Source organism: Lepeophtheirus salmonis, chromosome 13, assembly GCF_016086655.4.
Source record: "Lepeophtheirus salmonis chromosome 13, UVic_Lsal_1.4, whole genome shotgun sequence".
Taxonomy (NCBI): domain Eukaryota; kingdom Metazoa; phylum Arthropoda; class Copepoda; order Siphonostomatoida; family Caligidae; genus Lepeophtheirus; species Lepeophtheirus salmonis.
Window position 1 is genome coordinate 4,613,583 of NC_052143.2, and position 18,960 is coordinate 4,632,542.

Genomic DNA, 18,960 nt, shown 5'->3' on the forward strand with positions numbered 1-18,960 from the left:
TGTTATAGAAAGAAAAACCTTCAAGAATTAAAGTTGCGTTAGCGTAGTCAAAGTAATTTAAAGTTTTAATTGAACATCTTACTTTGGATTATAATCATAAAAGTGTGTTTCGGAAGTTTGTTATTCTTGGACATTCAACAAAAAATAAAAGTTGATCAAAATTCTGACTTACGGACGTAGTGCTATGTTTCCTTCTGATCAAACCAGGTTTATGGTTTTGCAAATAAGTTTTTTTTTTTAATACAACAAGATTTATTTCCTGTGTCTCAATGTTTTTTTAAGGTATAGGTTGTACATTCGAAAATGCAAAAATAAAAGTTCCAATAACGAATTATTGTACAAACGGAGAAAGGTAGAGTAGAACGTAGATTTAAAACGAAATAAAAAAGGAATTAGGAAGAGGATTAGCAAGTTAGTCGAAATATGTATCTTCATTAAAGGAATGGAAACACATCAAATATGGTATTTTGATAAGTTTTACCAAATTCTGGAGTTATTTAAAGCATTAATAAATTCGAATTCGAAATAAAATATATAATACGGGTACGTTCTTTTATATATTTGTTATTATTTTATCATGCTATATAAATAAAAAGTAGCAGATAATTTATATAAAAATAGAAATGTGTTTTTACCACGTCAATCTATTGAAGAATGAACTAAAAAGTAAAAAAGAACAAGCGTGTTTCTTTTCCACTGACAAAAATAATAATTTTTTGTTTAGCCCATCCGTAAGTATAAAATAGACCAGTGGTTCTCAAACTGTGGTACACATACTCGTTCCCTCGATTATATAGAGGGGAACAAGGAGCTGGGTTTATTAAAATAATGTCATACAAAAAAAAGATCTCTAAAATTAACTTAAACATTATAATATATGGACGTTTATGGAGATATTAAAAAAATATTTTCTCATGTTGTACGCAATTTAAAAGGTTTGAAAACTTCTGTTATTTATATCCAACTATTGGACTATAAATTAGATAATGTAGGGTTGGATAGGTAAACGTGGACTCTCAAGCCTCCTGGCATTCATGACCTCTCTCAGAAGATGTTGTGTGGTCTTCGTGTATAAATATAATCCAAAGTGCCCCCATGATGACCCTAGCCGACTCAAAAAAGTCGTCGTTGGTTAGGCGATTTATCGATATGGTGGTGTTTTCCTTGATCCTCTTCCTCAAGCTGGACAGGAACTCCAGATCTCTCATTAAAGGGTACCCTCCACTTCCTGCTTTCATAGAGGGATCTTTTTCATCATTTTTTATCTTAATAACCTTGAAAACCAGGCTCCTGAAGCCCTTCCCAATGTCCATATTCTTCACTACCTTAACTTCAACATATAATAGATCTGAGATGGACTGCCTTTTGGCTTCTTGCTTATTCACGAGGACGAGATAAATAAATGTTTATTATAGTTTGTGTATGCACAAACTTTGACTGAACCATACTATTAAAAAAATAGTCACTAAACCTCCCTATATTAATGAGAAAATGTACATCAATTAACAGTCCACTTTTTGCTGTGTTTGTCAAAAGTATTATTTATGGCTTTATAAGCTCTATTTAAAATTAAGACAATATAGATTCAGGGCGAACACGGAAGTGTAAGACACATTTGTGTTATTAGGATAAAATGGCAAATAAAGACGGTTCACAAAACGACGAGCATAGGTAAAATTATATGCCAATACCTTTTTTTAGAAGAATAACTCAAGTTACAACGTAAAATTTTACAGACGCTCGTCATTGTGTGAAAACTAATACGTGACATTTTTTTAATCTGGAGAGAAAATTTTGCAGTACGTTAAAAAAAAAAACGATTCATTGCCCAACTAAAAAACCAAAGTCTATATTTTTAAGGTATTCAACTTCTTCTGTAGGTTGTTTTTTGTTTTAATGGATATCAAATTGATTTCCTTCAATACAAACAATTGTCAAAAATTGAAATGGATTAAAAATTATTATATAAAGTTACATAAATAAAGAACATTTAGAAACAATACGAATTCAGATAATATGTATGTAATTAGACTTAGTAGAGAATAGCACCCACATAGTATTGGTTTTATAATAATTTGTGGTATTTCTTTATATTTTCTATCTCTCACTTTTTTCGATTCTTTATTTTTTAGTAATCTCTTGTGCTTATAGTACAAGAAAAATCGCTCTTATGTATAGTATTGTCTGCTTAGTGCAAAAATATATATCTAAATCCCAATAATAAATAAAGTTGTTTTATTTTATTTTCATTCTTTCTTGGTAGGAAAATGCATTTAATTATTGAAGTTTATAATTCTGTAGAATAAAAGAAAAAAAGAGTAGGTACAATCCTTAGAAGAAAATACGCTTACCTATACTTAAGCCTATATTGCCATTTACAGCCTTTAGTTGTGTTTTACAGTCATATTGATTACACAATTTAATATATATCAGTTCAAAGTTCATCTCTCATCAATCATTTTATCGACTCATAAATTAAATTTTGAAATCAAATAATTTTAAACACACATTAATTGAAATATAAAGTATCCAATTAATTTATCATTTTATTATAAAGGGGCAATATTTTCTCAAATATGTGGTGTTTGTCAACATTAAAAAAATCTTGAACAAAATCAAGAGTTTTTTTAGTTAACTTATATAGAACACATGGACTGAAAAGTGTCAGCCTTAACAAAGGAAATACGTTTTTTCGTTTGTAATAGGTTTTTTTAAAATTATTATAGAGTTGGTTTTTATTTGCTTTAGAGGTCAGTTTCTCCATTACACTTTTCAAGCCATTGCTTAGCTTGAAGGATATTTTTTCAAGTGAAGCAACATTGTAGAATTAAAACTTGATAAGATATTTCAAATAGGTCATATAAAAAAAAGATTTTATATTATAGTCATAATTCTTGAGTATCTTGACACATCACACATATTTAAATACAAAGCTTTGTATTGTTGACTTTCAATTATTGGTCTGTATGTCACACATCTGCTGAAAAATCTCAATTTCTATACATAGATGGCGCTATTTTTTAAATTCACCTCATTTTCTGTAAGAATCAACTTTAAAATGACAGGAGTAAAAATTTCTTGTCAATCCTTTCGTTGGTTTTTGAATTATTGTGCTAAGTGTGACTCCACTTTTCTTATTTCTAAAACACTAAATCAAAAACAATTTTATGGTTTAATTTTATACTGTTTTTTTTATATAGAAAAAAGTAGAATTCAACTTAAAAAATGGCTTGAAGTATGTTATTCAGTCGTCTTCCCATAAAGTAAATAAATAAAAATTTACTATATAATTAATCATTTAAATAAACTTAACAAAACCCAATTTTGAACGAAATAAAACATAAAATAATGTCATTATATATTTAAAATAAAAATGATCCCATAATATATATAACTTTTCAGTTAATTCTGGGCCTTCTGGTGATGAGTGAAAAAGCGGAAAACAAGCAATTTATAGTCACATGCTATGTAACATAAGTCCACGATGAAGACCACGATATCAATATTTTTCAAAGTAGTGGTCTGTGGGACACTTTTTTGTTCCTCTAGATGTTGATTTTTACTTTATAACTAACTATGCGGGCTCCATGAATTCAAACTTCGCAAAAATATATAATCTGGTAGATGGTGGGCAGTCTGTAGCCTGATCAAATAAGTATAGACTGTTTTAGAGCAATGGTTTCGTGTAAGATTAAATCAACTGTCGTGTGCACCTGCCTATCCCTGCTGTATCATATCCTTTGAGCTATACCTACTTACAATATTTATAAATATTAATATTTCATGTTTGTAGTTGCTAAATTGTAATATTCTGATATTTGTGAGTTAATAATGACTTTAATTTATAAATTAGCTATCTTCTTTTGTTGTTTCTGGGTGCTCGAGGAGACGTTCATTTCGATATGTCTCAGATGAAAGTAAAAAAATTGAAAATAAGGCAATTTTAGGATATTTAAATGTTTCTATGATAAAGTAATGCCATCTGTGTTATCATAAAATGTAACATCCCGGAAAGGAAGAATTTTTTCTGTATAGTTTTTGGTATATAAGTACTCATTATAGGCAAATCACTCAAAACTAGCCGTTAATAGTGACAAATAATTATACAATAAAAAAAGATGGGGAAATTGTATAAATCCTCGTGAGTGTAAACCAAAAAGAGGCAACTTTGATAGACAACACATATATACTGAAAAAATCACTGAATAAATTATTTTGCTTTTTACTTGCTAATATGTTTAAATTTTCAAAATAAAGATAAATAATAAATAAAAATAAAAGTATCTTAAAAATTACTAAGATTTTTTTTTTTTTTAATGTTTGCTTGCAAGGATTTGGAAATTTTTCACATGCGTAATTACTCGCAGCATATGGGTGTTTTCATTCATCAGGAACATATTAATGTATTTGGATTGACGTACTGGGTGTTAGTATTACCCAGACCCACCCCTATTTTTTAGTATTTATGCTCTTGGCCCCATATAAAAGTGAAATAATTCCATTTGATTTGCAGATCAGAGGAAATGAATTATTAATACTATTTTATATATTTTGTATTACATCAGAAGAAATAATTAACAATGAGAAGATATATACAATAAGGTAAGATATATGTTTCCTACAAAATTGTCAAAAGGTTACATAAAAATGATTTGAACTAAAAATCATGGACATTCCACGGGAAGAAAAGATATTACATAGCTTTTGTTTTCTAACCAAAAAAAATTAAACTTTACTTACCATTAATAACACGTGAAGGAATTTGACAATTTTCCCTTCGAAATATTGTTAGTTTTAAGTCAATTATTCTGTGACTTTATAAAAATTCTTTTATTGTATTATTTTTATTATTAATATACCTTAGAAGAAAGGAAATAGCACTTATACATATATACCTAGGTACTTACATACTTTTCTTTATTAAAATAAGCATTTAGTTTTCTTCAACAAAACGACCGAATGAATGGATTATAAAATACACTGAAGAAATTATGAAGAACAAAAAAAAAAAATAACCATAAAAAAACTATTGTGTTTCCTTCGGTAATTGAAATACAGTTAATTTTGAAGATCCCATGATATTTTTGCTGCGTTAATCGTTCATTCTCTATCTAAAAGGAAGTATTTAGATCACGACTTCTTTAAATATTCCAAATGGCTCTTCAATGGGTAAAAGCGTCTGGGTCAAAGGGGCTACTCAAATACTCACAAGGTAGGTAGATCTAAAAAAACACTTTTTATTTAAAGCTTTAACAATATTTTATTCGTAATTTCCGTCATTCAAATAGTTATTTGTCTTCTGAGAACTGCTTTCCACGTACAGGTGTGAAAAGATTTCACAAGTTGAAAAAGAAATATGTGTCTCGAATTGAGCCTCAAAATATGTGTACATACATACTAGTGATGCACAAATAGACTTTTAGACCTACCCGTTGGATCAGGTTAGGCTGTGGACTTTTAACTACCAGATTCTTCAAAAATAAGGATTTCATTACTTTGTTGTTAAGAGTTATTACGCTTTAAAACTCCTATATTTCTTACTAAGCAAGTGTTTTTATTCCAGGGTTCTCAAGTCTCAGACAATAAGTTATAAATTCAAGCAATATCACTGTTCATAACACTTATTTATCATTTCTAGATTGAATTTCGCACACATTTTTTGAACAAAGAAAAGATGACGTGGAATCTCATGTTAGGAACTTTTTTTTAAATACCAACGGGGTTAATGGTGTCGGATTCTGCTATTTTTGGAACATGTTGTTGTAAAAATGATGGGGTTGGGACGTTACGTCACACTAACAAAATAATTTAAAAGGTAATTTCATTATAAGTGAAAAGGCTTGTGGTCAATTTCCTTTGTAAACATTTAAATTTTAATAAAATACATTGAATGCATATGTAACCGATAAGTAAAATAATGTGGATTTATGTTGTTTTTTTTCTTCAAATTTTATATGAAAAGGAGTCAGACTAAATAAAATATTATGGACCAGGTGTCATATTTAAAAGATATGGAACTTGTTTGCTAAGAAAACATCTCCAATACAAACTGAGTCGGGTCCCAAAATTTACAGTAGCATGACTCAATTACGAATAATGGGATTTTTATAGAATCAAGAAAAGAAAACTCAAATCAATATAATAAATTCTATATTTAGAAATAATCTTTTTCAATATGTCCTTTTTCACAAACAATAAAAGCCTTGATGAAGGCCGTGTCATGATGGCAGCTAAAAGCGGATCCAAATTTGGAAGAGAGGTGCGGCAGAAATTATTCTCCAAGACCCACCAAATGGCAAAGTCCAGGGTACAAGGCTCGTAGAGGTCTACGTGGAGTCAGTCCAGAAGTCAGCCATATTGTTGCTCAAGTAGTTTTGGTTCTTCTTAGCTGAACAAACATTTCAACACCATTAATGGACTTCTTGATGTTTTATGCAATCCAGAAGGAGATGGCAATGGTATCCGCAGCCTTTTTTGCAATGACATTTATACAGAGGAGATCACACAAGTGTGTTCTTTGTTGTTGTATCTCCGCCATTTTTATTCATAGAGACATGCTGTATAAACAATACTAGTTTACTTTTCTTTCCGTTGTCGTTTGGTTGCATAATGTAACCTCGTAATTAAAAATAATGGGGATGAAATCGTAATTAAGATTTAATGCAAGTTTTGGATCCCAAATCTGTGTGTATACACAAAACACATCACAGCAAAACAATAAAAAGTACTTGTAAAAAACATTAATTCAGTCCTTGTTTAGGAGTGGTGATTGTAGTTCCGTCCCGTTCAATCCTGCATATAAGTTCTAAAACTAGTAATGTTTGTTCCTCGATGACGCCATTCAACACTATTTCTTCTTTTTTAATCACTTATATTTCAAAGACTGATAGGACCGGTTCTAAGACCAGATCAAATAAATAAGGACTGTCAAAACAAAATTAATAGGTACATAGAAACATGGGCACATTTTGTAGTAATTGAGCAGTTCGAAACTTATCTCTAAACATGATTTGCTTACCATATAAGCACATGCATTGCATGATCGTAATATTCCCAAAACATGAAGGTTACCAATTACTTATTCGGGTAAATTATACCACATCATATACCTACAAATGATAAATCAAAGGTGTATAAACAATTCTGTGGAAGCATTCTTAAGACTATATCTACGTACATGTGAATATAACTATTTGCTACTTTGTATAGTAATATAATTCATAATTTGAAAATCTGCTTTGTTTTAGACTTGAAAAAAAAATTACTTTGAACAACAAGTTTGAACCTTCAGGGCTCATAAAGTTTTATTTTATTTTCATTATTTTTATGTAATATATTTATATAAGGAAGATTTAAATTAAATTCAACTTTTGTTATACAAAAAAATAGTTTGAATACAAAATGTTGTTATTTTTTCCATTTCAGTAGAAATAAAATACCTAGATGAGAATATGAAAAAAAAAAAAAAAAAAAAAAAAAACGTTGGAGGGGGAAAATGGGGAGAGAAATGTTGAAAAAGAAATTTATAAATGTAGGTTATTCATAAAATCTCGAAGAACACATATAAAGTAGTGTTCATAAAAGGTCAACTTTAGTAAATATTTTCTACATATACCTTACAAAATAAGTTTGTTGAATGGTTTAAGAATTTAATTAAATAACTTATAGTCTTAAGGGCAAACCATATTGTATTTATAACAAAATACAATTTGCAATTAATTATGAGATGTATTATCTTTAAATATATGCGGTTTTATTTGTATATATGTGTCCCTTTCAACAAAAAGCAAATTGGATTTTTTTTTTTTTCATTCTGGCATAGAAAGATTGATATAAATCCTTTGGAGTGACTGCAAATTGAACTTAAATTAACAAAAATTAATTATTCTTATAAAAAAACATAAGTGAATGAATATTTTTCGTTTTTACCAACCATATAATATAGGATCAGTTATACTACTTTAGTGTGTGAAAAAAATTAGAGTAAAATCTTTCGTACACTAATTGATATATACTATAATAATCAAATCCAACATCTACTCATTAGATCGGCAACAATTTTTGTATAATTTGATAATAAAATATATATTTTATTGTTCTACAATAAATTTTAATTTTATTGCTATATCATGGATGAAAATTCTTTTAGGATGAGACTTCAACAGAGCAATGAAATGATTAAATAAATTTGACTTTAAAGTATTATTTTTTGTGCAAAAGCTATAAAAACATAAATTTACTAATAGGTTGAATGATCTTATATATGTTTTTTTTTCTTTTTTCATAGATTTTTAAACAGCGAAGAAATTGGGAAAATATTATGGTAATTAATATGTAGAACGATATATTCGTTTGATAATAAGTGATAATATATCAAAAAGAGAAATGCATCATTGTGTTATCCAATTTTTAGAAGAAAATTGATCGAAGATATTCTTTTCAAGAGTCTGTATTTCTTTGTATTTAAGCATTAGCTTTAAATATAAGACTTCCAGGATGACCTATACAGTGTGGGACAACTTTAAATCTGAATATCTTGGCACCTTGAAATTAATGTCTATGAATGTTTCTCATTATATTCAACTCAAAAAATGGTGTATAAAATAATACAAAATCTTTGAGATGTGCTCTGAATATGAACACTGTGTGGCCATTATTGTGTGTGTCCGTTCAGCGCGTACACCCAATAAGATTTTTGAATTTACAAAGGTGCCTAATATAACTGTTTACGACGTTGCGAAGGCTTTCAAGGAGTCTGATGGATCAGGAACACGTGCAGGAAAGATTTTTGATAGTTCTCAAAGCAGAAAACGTACTCCAGACTTCCTAAAGCAAAATGACAAAAATATCATAGATGGGAGGATTGGAGCCCCTTGGACTACTATTTGTGAGATGTCTTGGAGAGAGAGTCCAATACACGTGAACATAACACTTTCGACTCCTTGCAAACTACCATTCTGAGGCAGTGACCAACTTGGACAACGAATTCCTCGTAAAGCCCTGTGCAAAGTTCAAGACCAGGCTGGAGGATGTGGTTAAAGCTGAAGGTGGTTCGTTTGAGTGATGGATCCCATCGTGTAGAAGCAAAAGATTGTTCAATTGCTAATTTAATTTGTAGATATAAATTTTAATAATCATAATCCTTAAATATTCCGGATATAAAATCCCCACTCTGTGGATAATAGCACTAATATTTGTAAGTTTTTTCTGTGTATAATTTATAACTATAATGAAGATTTATTAAAGAATATAATCACCCCACAATTTAAAAGTGTTTTTTGTCAACTTTAATTTCATTTAAATCAACAAAAAAAATACAACTATGATTCTTTGAATCAAACATACCAAGATTTTTTCACAATTAAGGGCGTAACGAAAGAAAAATCACCCTTTTTGAATTCACGACACGACTTTATTTTTGTATGAATGAATGATGGGTTACCTGTCTTTTTGGATTTATAGATAGGGTATGTTCATAGGTATACATATAGCTGTACAAAGGTAAGATGAGAAATGAATGCAGTAATATTGAAAATAGCCTCAAAACATGGAGCAAATAACTATTAACTTCGTGTGTTTACATCATTTTTATACTCTTCAATCTACTTATGTTTATTATATATATGATGTGTACAAGTTATAACTTGCTTAGTAAATTGTACAAGTTGCAACCAAAAATAGAGACGAATAATTTTAAATAAAAATATACAGTACATGGGATGAGGAGAGTGCAATAATTGAATATTTCATGGATAATCCATATATCAACGTGTTATTATTAACCATTTTTAGTTGAACATAAATATTTTGTGGCACAATATAAAGTTCGAATGGCAACAATTATATTTTTCCTCAATACATAATAACCAAGTAATTTTAGTAGATCAAAATGAAATGACAGTATTTATTTTTAGTTAATAATTAGATTGCTAAATGTTGTAATTAAATATTGAATTTGAAGACCAACAAATTGAAGCTTTTACAATGTTCTGATAGAAGTTGTAACTTGTGCAACACCTGCAATTTGTACACAATATATACATTTAACATCTCTCTATTGAGAAAATACACAAAAGTTCAATAAGGAAAAAGAAAGACAAATGGAAACTATCTCGAAAAATAATCATTATCAAATACTAACTGTATTTGATAATATGTTGTAATATTATTATAATAAAGTGGATTTGTTCTTGTACCTATAATATGAAAGAGCCCAAAACAACGATACTAAGACTACGCCAGTTTTAAGGAGAAACTCCCTGCGGATACATTTCTTTATTTTTAAGTAGTGCAATCAAAAATTAACATTTTTTATTCAATTTATCAAAGAAGAATCATAATTTTCTTTAAAGAAACCAAATTTACAATTTAATAGGTTATTTTTCAATTGACATTTGCTCAAAAAATAGGGAATTTTAAAGTTTTAAAAAAAAGATTCATTTTTTTTATTCCCCTTACAATTGTTGTTATATCTTTGTAAACTGCCAAAAAAAGCTCCACACATCTTTCTTTAAATGTGCTTTACATAACCTAATGAACCATCACTTTTAACTCAGACCTAAATTTTTCCCCTAAATTATAAAAATGATGGTTTCTTGCTATGAATTTTTGGGGCTCTTGAGTCCCTCGCATATTTCTTTGACCTTTTTATTATTGTAATGCCTTGAGGAAAAAAAAAATCATGATGATGATACAAAAAGGAAGCAATTATATTTTAAATAAAGGAATTTTTTTCTTGAAGCATTTAACACCTGGTCTAATGTGTCAGAATGGCTCTGTTGCAATTAAGAAATCTTGTTTTTTTTTTCTTTTTCTTTAGGTAGCTCATTCCACACTCTTAGGTTTAATAAAGGATCTTAATCCTCCTCCATTTTGTATTCCTTTCGATCAACCTTCCCATGTAATTATATACTAATCCCATGTATTAAGTAGTGTAGGGGGCTTTATACCAATAATTGAAATTTTTTATGCATTTTTTTAAGGGAAAAATATTTGAATTTTTACCTGTTATTTAATAAAGAAGTTTAATAGCTGATTTTTATTGTTAAAAAGTCACAAATTATAAGATTTGATTTTTATTGATATAAAAAAAATCAAGTTAGATTTTGTATCATACACAGAGGCGTCGTTAGCCCTTTTTTTAGGGTGCTTCAAGGCCCCCTAAAAATACTCAGAACTTTTTATACATAAAACAAACCTATTTATATAAGTATTACAGATTTGATAATTTTGAGGGATAAGCAAAAGGGGGATGTTGAAATTATGAAATCTAACAACGGCCCTCATCCTAAATAAAAACTTATAAGGGGTTTTGTAGAATGTGTTAATTTTCTTAATTTAATTTTTAATTTATAAAAAAAAACAAATGGTTTATAATGTATATATATATATAATAGTTATTTATTTCTATTTGCAAATTTCAAATGGTCACAAACATAACAGACGATTCTTAGTGAAACTTAATCACTAAATAATCAAACCCTAGAGCGACATGCATCAAATTTGCTGCAGGCTATTGAGAAAAGACCTCCTTCATAACTATGTATATATGTACAAAAGATGTTTCGGTTTGTAAAACATCTTGTGTGTGAAGACAACGTTAATATATATATATATATTTTTTTTTTTTTTTGAAAATATTTGTTTGATTGGATCTAAAAATGGTTAATCCATGGAATAAGTTTGCATCAGTTCAATCCATATTTCTATAGGTAGCTAAGATTGTAGAGAAAATATATATTATTTGTGTTCTCTCATATGTGCCTTTAGAAGAACGAATTATTGGAGAACTTATCAAGTATTATTAGTAGTTTTTGCAAATAAACTATTTTTTCATTACAAAGTATTGTTATCCAGGCCTCGTTTCCCGAAATCAACATAAAACTGAGGTAAAAAATTGTATATACATATACAAATGTATGTCTATTAAGGGGTATAAGAAACGGAATAATTTCGAGCAATCATAAATACTTCTCAAAAGCAATTTTTAAAATATTGATTTTTTCTGGGACACTCGAACTTTTCCTCAAGGATTGTTTGGAACATTTTTGTATAAAGTCCAACTTTTTTAAAAATATAATAAAGGAAATTTTTGTGCAAATAATTGAGTATAAAAAGTTATGACACCAAACCCTTCTATTCTAGAGCATGATAAGTGTTGATGCCTGTTAATATTTAGCAAACTTGATAAAGAAGTTAACACATTAAAACGAAATCGGATTAAATAATATAGATTCTTGCTATATATTAATAGTAATTTTTCAGTTTTATTAGTCTAGTAGATCAATGAATTGCTTTTGAAGAAGGTTTTCTTGTATTTACATAGTTGTTGAACAGAAAAAAACGAAGGAGTTATATGGATCCAAAAAAAATCATAATACCTACTATTATAAATATTTAGTGTTCATTTAATTAGTCATATATAGTTGCACTGATTAAGTATAAGTAAACATTATAGTATCACAATTGTAGGACGTTACGATGAGTACCGAACCCAACGAAAAAGCCATAAAAATTTTTTGGTAAAAAACACAATCTCCTTCCAGCTCTATAACAAAAAAAGTTAAAAATTTTACTTTGTTGCTGTGAAACTTACCCAAACAATCAATTGAAACCTATTTACGACTCTGTTTATGATCGAATGTAAGCAAAGGCAGGTATCCATCTTGCAAAAAACTTTCTCATGTTCAAATGTTTGGATAATATGCAATGTACCACACTTTTTTAAATGTCTATAAAAAGCATCATTTCTTAGTCAGGCCGGGTACTTTTGGGACCTCTCCTTCGTATGCATGCCGTTTCGTGAGTCCAGTGTATATAAATAAATCGAGTCACTTGAAAATATCCAAGGAAATTTCCTTGGAATTTTAAAAAAAAAATTTTTTATGGATTTTGTGATGAAAGTTTACAAAATATACAAAGGACAATCAACATAGAGAAGAGAAGAAGTCTTGAAAACATTGTTGCTCTTAAGAAAAATATAAATAAATGAAAAATAAAGAGAGGCAATCTTCGAATCAACCATTTCGAAGTTATAATTTTCGTAATTAAACCTATTATTAAAAGACCATTATGAAATTCAACGAATCAAAAACCTTTGAACCAAAATCACATTTTTTCCAAATATATGCTAAAATTTTATGGTATATAATTATTTTCAGTGTTTTTACTCCCAACAGTTTTATTAATACTATCAAAATTGATGTGATTCACTTTTTTCCCCGTATAATATATATATATAAGTCATATATATTTTATTAAACCGTAAGTTGATTTATCAATTAAATTTTACATTTTTTAATTTTTTGGCTATCTTTTTATTACTTTAAATGATTCCTAGCTAATTGCGCTCATATTGGATAAAAAAATATTTATATTACCATTTTTTCTAGCAGCTGAAACAAATTTCAAACATGATTTACTTGTTATTTTTGCTAAAATTAATGATTTTACTTAGTGGAAGGAACTATATCAATTAATTTTTCATAAAAAATATTTTCATTTGTAACCTTCAATCTAAAAAATCCATGATTTGGCAATAACTAAAATATATATTTTTTGGCTTCATTGCACTCTCAAGAATAATAAACTTGCAATAAACAGTGCAAAATATACATCATATACTTACCTTCAGATAATTATCAAAAATCATCATGATAAATGAATTTGATAGAACGTCTGTTATTTATGCAACTGTATAGAAGATATATTAAAGTGCCAATATCATTAATAACTGTTAGACGTTCATGAATAAATAATCGCCTTTGTAAATAATGACTCTTGGAACATGAGCAAAACAAAGACAGTTTTAGAGTCAGCTTAGAAGTATGATTCATTATTTGGGTGCATGTTATTGAAACACTATAGCATTATTCCATGTAGGGGATAGTATGATTTTTAAGCAAAAAGTAATTATGTGAAGTTTTCAAAAAATGTAGATTATTATTTGTGTCCATTCATTTTGGAAATAATAAATATGAAAGGAAAGTTGTTAAAAGATGTATAATCAAAAATGTATTTTTCCTTTTGATATAATATAAGGATTAATTTTTTTAGGTTCTTTTAACATTTATAAAAGTGTAAGATCTGTTTGATGTACATACAAGGGGTAAAATTAAAAAAATCTTTCCTGATATATATATATATATATATAGCGGGTGATGCATGAGTCCCTACGACATAGAATTTTATAAAATAAAAATATTTAATCATGATAATCCAAAGTTTGTATTTTGGTTAACTATATCATATAGTATTTATTAACAGCAAAATACAACAACGTAGTCATTTATTTATCATAGAGATCAACCTGTAAGCACACCTTTTCTACAAACAAATGCGTTCATCGGAAGGATCGATTGTTGATCTAATTGAGCTAGTCTTTTGGAAAATTGTCCCTTTGCTGCATTGTATTTTTCATATTTATGATACCATACAGCAGATAAAATTCAAAACTCTAAGGTGTAGTCACTTTGGTCAGTCACAATGCAAAAGTATTATTTGAAATATATTGCGGACTATAAATATTTCCTTTGTGTGTTCTTAATAGACTAGCTGTGCACCTTGGGTTATCATGATTATGTATTTTTATCTTTTGAATTAATAAAATTATATGTTGTAAGCACTTATGAGTCACCCTGTATATATATATATATGTATATTTCCCAAAATTAAATCAGGCATTCACAAATCTTTTTCTCTTACATGAGGTGGTCTATAGTGAAGACAATAACTCAAACCAGCCACCTCCAGATTCAAACACAAGCTCCAATTTGACCCTGAACATGGCAAATGCTTTGATGAAGAATTCCTTATCCATTTTGGCGTCTGTTTCAAGAATGGAAGGCTGCAAGGAGTCAACAGCGTTTTATAAACGTCACTTGAACTCTTTCCTCAAAACAACCCCAGCATAGTACTCCATTGGCTTCATATCTGGCGAGCTAGGGAGGCCATTTTTTATTTGCCCAAAATATTTAAGAAGTTTGGAGTGTTTTTTGGCTCTCAGAACAATCATAAGCCTTCTTAACAGATGTTTCCGACCTATCACACTCCTTTAAAGCCTTGGCCACGTCAGTTGATTTTGGGATTCTTCGTAAACTCAATAGTCTCCTTGGTCGTGCCCTTGGTACAGAGACACACAATAATGGCTATACGGCGTTTTATTTGGTTGATTTTTTTTTTTTATACAGTTTTGTTCGCTAAATCTGGTAGCACCCTCTCATAAACATAGACAACAGAGTTGCCAATATATTTTGGTTTAAGGCTGTTCTGGATTTAAAATCCCCACCCTGTATATCACCACTCTTGTTTGTCTAAGGAAATCAAAATCTCTTCAGATATAATATGTATACAACTGTTTGTCTCTGTGTTTTTTTTTCCTCATTATCCCTGGATTAAAACGAAATAATACGAAGGATACTTACTTAAAACAACATTGATACACGTTGAGGGAAACATTATATTATGTACATTCAATCTCTTTAATCCTCACCACAGCAAACAAGGTGGTACTCAAGTCTGTTCTAAGAATTGCTGTAGTACGTACCTATAACAAATGAAAGAGTCTGATTCATTAAAGAAATACAATTTAATTTTATAATGAATAAATTAGGAAACTCTATAGGTATATTCTAGTTATTACTGGAGTAAAAACATCTGTACGTGGATGCCTTTGGGAGAAGAAGCCACAAATTCCTTTTTAATTGTCAATATACCTATATATAGATATACATATATAGGGGACATATATTAGTGAACGGAAATAGATTAATAACGACTCAATGATGTTGTTTTTGTCACCTGCAAATGGATGGGGACTGTCGTTTACCTTATGGTCACAATGGTATTACAAAGTAATTAGTTGTGAGAGGGTTGTAAATGAATTGAGATAACTGCAAAAGTATTCTTTTGTTTAAAAACTATTACAAACAATTTGGAATTGGAGATTCCGGGCTTAATTTCAAATAAGAATGTATCTTCAGAAAATATATGTACAAATATGAGGAACGATAATCTATAAACCCTATAACGAAAAAATGACCAAGTGATAATATGCCGAAAATTTAAATTTCCTACAAGAGTACTTTATAACGAGATAGAGGCCTTGAAGGTGGTATGAGTATTAAAGTATATCTAACCACTAAACATCTATGAGTTTACTTTTTTTAAGTGAATTGACAATGTTGGTCTAAGAAGTGAAAAATTTGTTGGGGGCACGAGGAAAAAATAAAGTACTGTAATTTGTATTAATAATATAACTAAAAATTTGTTACCCCAAACTGACATCTTACGGATAAATAATTATGCTAACAGGAGTGTGACTACTACTGACATGATTAGTGAAGACAAAAGACATAAAACCAAGCGGCAAAATGACAAATACGTATCTCTTAAATGACTTCTAAGCTACAACACCCAGGTAGGTAGGGGAAGTTTTCAACTAGCCAAGGAATCTCTTTAAGCTGACAAACTGGTTTTTCCACTTTGTTTACAGCATTGGGAGGAACAAACTTAAAGTTAAAAGAAATAAAGATAGATTTATTTACTTCTTTCCGTCTTTTTGTATTAATAAAAGATCTACATTAAAATTCAAAATTTAGTGCTATTTTTTCAAATTTCAAAAATTCCAAACAAACAAAAACAAAGCACAATATTATAATAAACAAAAGTCTCTCAATATATTTTTTTAAATTTCTGAATATGCAATTTGTTGGTAATAGTCCAAATTATCAGAGTCCAGAATATATTAATCTAAAAATGTATCTAATCAAAAATAAAGGATCCTGTAGGCCGTCAATTTTAGTGCTGTGTTGCCTCAAACAATTATCCACTTGACTATTACGATGAGTCAGTTTTCAAATTCATAAAACATTCCACATTTTTTTGAGTTAAATTGAATGTAATCACTAACCATTTATTTTTTAAATATTTTGCCATACAGACTATAATTACCAGGTGTTTTTGAATAGTTTATTACCTAACAAAGATATAAGGAAAAATTATGACATTTAATTTTTCAGCATAGTCTCCTTGTAACTATACACACTTGTCCCATCCTTAACCCGTCCAAATAGTACTCTATGTTTTTCTCTCTAAAATAATTCTTCAAGACACACTTTTTGTTTTTGGCTCAATTATTACGGGTTGGATTGACTTAGACACATAAATTTCACCACAACAAGCCATTATATGTATGCTACTGTTTGAACCTATTTAAGGGGCTCACTTTCTAAAACAAATATCCAGTAACAGCTCGATACACGATTTTGTCCATTTTTGCAAAACCACTCACTGCGCCTCCAAAATGGCTGAAACTTTTGGAAGTAACTTTTAACAAATGCTGATATATGTGACTAGCTTTTATTTACGAGTCCTGTCCTTTTCACATTGAGTTCATAAGCTTTTCAGGGGACCCTCGTATATCACGGGTTTGTAAGGAATTTTGCACTCAAATAATTAGCTCATTTGCACAAGAAAACAAACAAAAAAAAAACTCACCAAAATAATGAATGATTAGAAGGGTAGCTACCTAATTATGTATTTATCTCTTTATATATATATATATATATATCAGCTGGAGTTAACTTTATCGACATAGTTCAAAAAAATATAACTTCTTTAGTTTTTGTTCTTCACATATGTACAAAAATACAGTTTTTATTATGCGAATGGATCTTGTTCTACACTGATTTGATGTGTTAATTAGAATATTATCTCATATATCAATATATCATGTAATCAATAATTAATTAAGAAGTTGTAATATAAGATTAACCTATTTTTTATTGAAATTCTGCAAAAATAGAATAAAGAATTAAACAATTAGTAAAAGTAATTAAATGCATTGTCTATTGTACATCATTGCATCCAGGTACTTAGTAACATTCATATTTTCTTAATATATCTCGAATTTAATTGAGAACATGAATAGTATCAAATAATATTGATAATTGCATAATAATGATGTCTTGAATTATGAACATAATTCGTATCATTGTTCGTGATCTAAAATTACTGTGAGTCATTGTTGAGTTTTCTGTTGGAGGGTAATTTTTTTATTGTAAAATGTTTAGTTATTTCTCCTAAAAGACATTTAAAATAGTTACATCAGCCATATTTCACATTCCTCATGTCATTTTTGTTGTGTAACTCACACTTTAAAGATTATATGGTTGTGTTATAGCAATTCTACGATGTGGGCTAGATATTGTAGCTATATAAGCTATTTTAAGCTATATAAAACCTGAAGTCAATCTTGCTTCAAACTTAAGGTGTATCTGAATCGATTTAAGTGTACGTTACGGAACATTTGAAAATCCATTGTTCTATACCCAATATTCGTCAATTTTTCCAATGATAAGGTTCCACTACTACGAAAGTAATGGTGAAAGGAACTTGAAATTTTGTAGGTATCCTTTGTCTGCCTTCCTGGGGAAAAATACTATACATCAGTTTTATCCAATAATACTATAGGTTCTAAAGAATATGTAGATTAATGGATCAATATATTTAGAAATACTCTCAAATGCAAGTTGTATGTGAGCCAATCTCGAGTGAAAATACTACGCTGTTTTGCGCTATAAAAAGGTCTAGAAATGTTTTAAAAAGATAATTCTATCCACAAACTGTAATCTAAATAAACTATTATATGAAAGCAAAATACTTAAACATATTAGCTCGTAATCCAAAATATTGTATGTTATAACAGTTGAAATGGATAGTCGTAGTCCAAGGTACATGTAGATAAAAATGTTTGACAATCTAAAATAGTTATTGCAAAACTTACAAAAAAAGAATACCTTTTAATTTGATTATTAATATATATATTGAGCAATTACTGTTCAAAGTAAAAAATGAACATTTATGGACTGTCACACGTAAAAAAAACATTTATTATGGTCAGGTAAACAAAAGCAACGTTGACTTTTATAAGATATAAGACCTTGATTTTTATCTATATTC

General features: G+C 28.9%; 1 long non-coding RNA gene across 1 annotated transcript; it reads left to right on the forward strand.

Annotated features, from left to right (window-relative positions):
* The first annotated feature begins 5,638 nt into the window (after positions 1–5,638).
* On the forward strand, positions 5,639–9,264 carry LOC139907067 (uncharacterized). The gene is made up of 2 exons (XR_011783383.1): positions 5,639–5,815; positions 8,288–9,264. It is a non-coding gene; the product is annotated as an uncharacterized lncRNA (long non-coding RNA).
* The last annotated feature ends 9,696 nt before the right edge of the window (positions 9,265–18,960 follow it).